The sequence below is a fragment of the Tupaia chinensis genome, unplaced genomic scaffold, assembly GCF_000334495.1.
Source record: "Tupaia chinensis unplaced genomic scaffold, TupChi_1.0 Scaffold000288_2, whole genome shotgun sequence".
Taxonomy (NCBI): Eukaryota; Metazoa; Chordata; class Mammalia; order Scandentia; family Tupaiidae; genus Tupaia; species Tupaia belangeri.
Genome location: NW_006159773.1, coordinates 4,490,845 through 4,496,844, shown reverse-complemented (window position 1 = coordinate 4,496,844; position 6,000 = coordinate 4,490,845). Strand labels below are relative to the sequence as shown.

At 32.3% G+C, this 6,000-nt stretch overlaps 1 protein-coding gene across 2 annotated transcripts in view; it reads right to left on the bottom strand.

Moving 5' to 3' along the window:
• The window catches only part of PREX2 (phosphatidylinositol-3,4,5-trisphosphate dependent Rac exchange factor 2), a gene marked incomplete in the record, with an annotated part of 373,689 nt that overhangs the window by 206,494 nt on the left and 161,195 nt on the right, over nucleotides 1-6,000 (bottom strand).

Genomic DNA, 6,000 nt, shown 5'->3' with positions numbered 1-6,000 from the left:
CCCTCCTCTCTCTCTCTCTCTCTCTCTCTCTCTCTCGGAAGTGTATGTGCCCTACAGCAAATTAAAAAAAAAAAAGATTTCACAACTTAGCTGAGTTTAGCAAAATTCAGCTAGCATAATATATGTATTTAAATATGTTCATGTGCATATGTATGTATATAGCGTATGTGTGTGTTTATATTTATATAAATCCAGTATATATATTTGTTTCTATTTCTTCACAATGCCAGAAAGATAAGCAAAAAGTTCCTGGTAAAGAGCAGATACTCAAATTAGTGAGTTATTTGATTCTCAGACCTATGAGTGAATTTTAGCATTTATTTGTTTTATCACCCTGTGATCAGGCCAAGACCACACATACACCAATCTTGATCATTTATTCTGTGTTCAGACCTCCAGAGTAGGTCAAATAATTTCAATATGTAACTGACTCCAAAACACTAATAGTTTTTATATTGAGAAATGTGCTTAAGTGTCAAATAGTTTTTTTTTTTCCTCAATGGAAATAAAACTGACCATTCTTCATTACCAACCCTCAGGATAGCTTTTCATAAAAACTCCTATTCCCAGGACCTGATGACTTCAGTGGTGAATTCTACCAAACTTGTAAAGAAGAATTCATGACAATACTACTCAATCTTTTCCAAAAAATTGAAGAGAAGGGAACACTTCCAAACTCATTTTATGAAACTAGATAAGGACACTAGGAAAAAAAAATTACAGGCCAATATTTCTGATGAACACAGATGCAAAAATCCTCAACAAAATACTATCAAATCAAATTCAACAGCACTTTAAGAGAATCGTATACCATGATCAAGTGGCATTTATCCCTGAGACACAAGGATGGCAAGATATGCAAATCAATAAATATACATTGATAGAATAAAGGATAAAAATCATATAAGATCTCAATAGATCCCAAAAAATGAAAAAAAAAAAACCTTTCAAGATAAAAGCTTTCAAAAGCTATAGGACAGAATAAATTTACCTTAATAAATTAGAGACCACTAAAGACCATATGTGACAAAATAACAGCTAACATAATTCTCAAAGGAGTAAAACTAAAAGCTTTTCTTCCAAGATTGAGAAAAAGACAAGGATGCCTATTTCTTGTTATTTCTATTCAACATACTTCTGAAAGTCCTAACCAGAACAATTAGGCAATAAAAAGAAATAAAAGGCACTCAAATCAGAAAGAAGTAAACCCATGCATCATGATCAATTGATCTTCAATTAAGGCGCTAAAAGCTCACAATGGGAAAATACAATCTCTATAATAAGTGATATTAGGGACACTAAGTTTTCACACACAAAAATATTGGACCCTTATCTCACATGATATACAAAAACCAACCCAAAATGGACTAAAGACTTAAGACGTAAATTGTAAAACTAGAAGTGGAGGGAAAAAGCTCTGGACATTGGTCTGGGCAGTGATTTTTTTTTTTTATGACCCCCAATACCACAAGCAACAAAAGCAAAAATAAACTAAAGGAATTCCATCAAACTAAAATGTTTCTGCATGACAAATGGAACAATCAAATAAAAAGTCAATGTATGGAATGGGGAAAATATTTGTAAGCCATTTTTCTCACAGGAGGCTAATATTCAAAACCTATAAGAAATACACTCAGTTCAGCATCAAAAATACAAGTAAGACTATTTTAAAATGGGCAAAGACTTTAAACAAATACTTCTCAGAAGAAGACATTCATATGGCCAACAGGCATATGAAAAAGTGCTCAACTTCTTTAATCATTGGGATATTGCAAATCAAAATCATGATTAGATATAATCTCACACTTCTTAGAAATAGTGATTACCAAAAGGAAAAAAGATTAAGTGTTGAGGAGGATATGGACAAAAGGGAACACTGGAACAGTACTGGTTGAAATTTAAGTTGGTACAGTCATTTTAGAAAACATTACAGCTGAAAATTCCTCAAAAGATTAAAAATAGAACATATGAACCAGCAATCCCACTGCTGGGAAAGTATACAAAAGAAATGAAATCAGTATGTCAAAGAAGTATCTGCACTCCTGTGTCTATTACACTATCCATAGTAGCCAAGACATGGAATCAGCCTGTGCCCATCAGCACATGAAAGGTTAATGAAAATATGGTATAATGTCTTGAATACTTGAAAATTGTTGAGAGTAGATGTTAAATGTTCTTACCACACACACACACACACACACACACACAAGATAACTATATGAGGTGATACATGAATTAGCTTGATTGTAGTGAACATGTCACAATTTACACATATAACAAAACATCACATCGTAAATATATATGATTTCTATTTATCGATTATACCTCATAGAACTACAGGGAATAAGGACTACTATTGTATCTTCTTACCAGGTTTCTCTTTTCTAGGCTATTGTTTTATATATAATCTATAAAAAATAACTGTTCTACAAAGTGAAAGCCTCATATTAAAGTTCAAAGTGTTTATATATAAATATTTTCATAAAGGGAATGCAACATCTGCAGTACAGATAATTTGCAGCAATGGTCTATATTTTCGTGATCAGATAATAGACTGACCTTTTGTTTTAGCTAGAATTGTTGAAAGGGGAGCAAAAGCTGTCAGAATTAATCCTCATTACTACATTTGGAGAATTCAGAAGAAAGTTGAAAGAATTGTTAATATGTGTACACACACATGCACTTTGAAGTTTCAGCTCTTTTATCCTGGCCTATCCAACCTTGTATGTGGCTTATGGTCATAAAATGGTTGACCAAAAAAAAAAAAAAAAAAAAAAAGGTTAACAGTGGCATCCTTTCCCCAGACCAAGTCATTAAAAAAAGGTATGACAGAAAAATAAAAAATAATTAAAACCCCTATGGCATGTTAATATTCATTGAAATAAACTACTGTCTTAGTATTCCAAAGTTCAAGGAGATATTATGACCAAATGTCTCATACTACAACAAAACAAACAATCATTTCTTCTGGCCAAGATGGAGTGCTTAGTTGTAAGACAAACTCTTGTTATTTTGATAAGTAAACTTGGATGAATCTTCAACTCTTACTTGTTGCCTTCCTTGGAAAAGCAGCAAATGGGTCTGTATTCAAATCTACTCCCATAACTCCTCTAGCACAGTAATTAGGATTATTAACTAATGAGACTTCAGGTGAGAAAGTGTAGTCCAACCTTTTAAACAACTAGAGAACCAGGGATGTATGGTAAATGTTTAGTAACTGGCTCTCTAGGTGGGAGGGGTAGTACCGAAGAAGGAGCTCTGACTTGTGTCATCTGCCAATTCCTGTGGTGTAAATAAATACTCATATTCTGGCGAATTTCAAGCTACCAACAGTAAGTCACTGCACACGGAGTTAAACACGCAGTGGCACTCTGTACACAGCATTTTCACCATGGAGAAACAATGGATATAAATAAACTCAAAAGCATAGGTAACAATAATAAAATAATTAGAAGGTGAGTAAGTTCAAAGAATGCTTTATCTTTGTTTATAATACAATTTATGTACTTCCATGTTTATGTCATTTAATTTTTAATTGCATTTAACAGCCAACCAGCTTGTAAAATGCTTCTAAATAACATCTCTGAGGAGCTTTTATGGGCCAACTTCAGCACACCATGGATATAATGAAAGAGGTCTCTGAATTCTCACATAAGCATTTCTACTGTAAATGGGACAGCCAGACAAGATGAATACTATCAGCACATCACAGAGAAAGCATATGCTGCCTCAACCCAAGAAGGCTTGTTCTAGCAAGGCTTTGCCTCTGATTAAGCACTTGACAATATTTGCAATTAAAAAAAAAAAATAGCCACCTTTTCTTTTTGCTTGCTTTCTTTAAAACATGGTTTATTCTACTTAATTTTAGGCATTCTATTTTCATTAAAATGTAGCTGGAACCATATACTAATGAAATTAACACATTGATCTCATCTCTCTTTGTTCTAATAGAATTACTCCATTAATGTAAAATTGCGTAGTATGTTCTCTTACTCTCCATTTGGGAGAATCTGTGTGTGTTAGTTTCAGAAGCAAAAAAGAAAAAGAAAAAAAAAAAAAAGATCTGTTTTCTCCTGACACAAATCCCGTAGGCCAAATATGACATTACAACTGAGCAAATGCTGATAACATTAACAGCACAAGCCACTAAAATCAAGCTGTAATGAACACAAAAGTGAGAAAATAAAAAAAAAAAAAAAAAAAAAAGCCACTAAAATCAAGCTGTAATAAAGTAAAGAATATTCATGGAAAACAGCAAGTGCTATATTTATCAGAAAAAAAAGTTAGGTTATAAATATCACTGTTTAATAAGTTTGTAATTCTCATATAAATATTTGAAAAGTTCTTGCATTTGAAATCTCAAAATAAATGTTTTAATTCTTTGTTTTTTGAGGGGCGGGGAGAGGCTTTTGCTATTAGGTGTGTGTGCTCACCAGAAAGACAGAGACAGAAAGAGAGAAATCACTCCCCAGTGGAGATGGCCATGCTGTAATCCCTTCCCCTCCATTCTCCTCTCGGGATCTTGGGCACACATGCGCACGCTCCTGGCCTGAGTTTAAGCCGCCAGGTCTGGGACTGGAACTGCCATTGACTATATGGTAGTCCAGTGACAGCCATTACGCCAACTGCTGATCCCAAAATAAATTTTTAAAAAATGTTTATTGTAATTTCTGATTTATATATAATTATTATACATATTTGTAAGCACAGTATGATTTTTTTAAGTATGTACACATTGTGTAATAAAAAAAATCAAGGATATATAAGCACATTCTCCACCTTCGACATATAATATTACATCATGTTGTGCACATTTGAAGTTTGCTCTACTGGTTATTTTTGGAAGGATATATTAAATTGTCAAAGATATTCTTTACTGTGAAATACAGTTCTAAAGAAAAACAAAATAATTAACAATCGGACAACAATAAGTTTCAAATTAACAAGGATGGATTTTGGAAAACAAAGATAATCTTAATATAGCCAATGAAGAAGAATTTGTAATTTCCATATGGAGGATTCTGGGAGATAAGAGTGTATAATACGAAAAGATGTGTTATCAATCATTGGTCCAGATAGGTAAAATTATACATAACAATATCCAACTAGGAAGAGACAGAAAAAGAACACTTTTACTCATTCACTGTGAGTTCTTGTAAGAACACAGTACTGTACTGTGCTCATAAAGAAAAAAGTCCTCACAAAAGCAAAAACAAAAAAAAATTGGAAAGAGATGTTTAAAAGTTAAGACAGTAATGTGAGTGATTTGGTGATTTATAGGCTTTATAACATTTATTATTTTAGTCTTTAAATTCATTCCAAAGAAAGACTCAGCTACTTATAACATTTTGGACTTTTTCTTTGTTATCTAGTTTTATATAGTGAATAATGTTTACAATATAAATTATAAATTAATATAAATATAATATAAATATAATTTATATAAATACAATATATCTATCTAATAATTGATGGTTTATACTTAAACCTGCTTATGTGTAAAACAGTTGAATCTGTATTTTTAGTCTTTTAGTTGAAGAATTTAATCCACTGACATTCAATATTATTACTGATTATCTGTGGACTTATCCCTGCCATTTTGTTACTTTTTTTCACCTAATTGTTTCATGTTCTCTTACTTCTATTTATCTCCCTTTAGTTTTCTTGGTATAGGAATCCCTTAAGTAGTTTCTGAAAAGCTGGTCTAGTTTTGGTGAAGTTTTTCAGCTTTCGTTTATCTGGGAATGATTTTATTTATCCTTCCCATTTGAAAGATAATCTTGCTGGCATTACTACTCTTGGCTGAAAGTGTTTTCCTTTCTGAGTGTTAAAAATGTCTTGCAATTCTTTCCTTGCTTGCATTGTTTCAGTTGAGAGGTCCATTGTTAGTTTAATGGGGTAACCTTTGTAAGTAACTTGGGCATTTCTTGCCATTTTTAGAATATTGCCTTTGTCTTTGATTTTTACCAATTTGGCTGCAGTATGCCTTGCAGATGATCT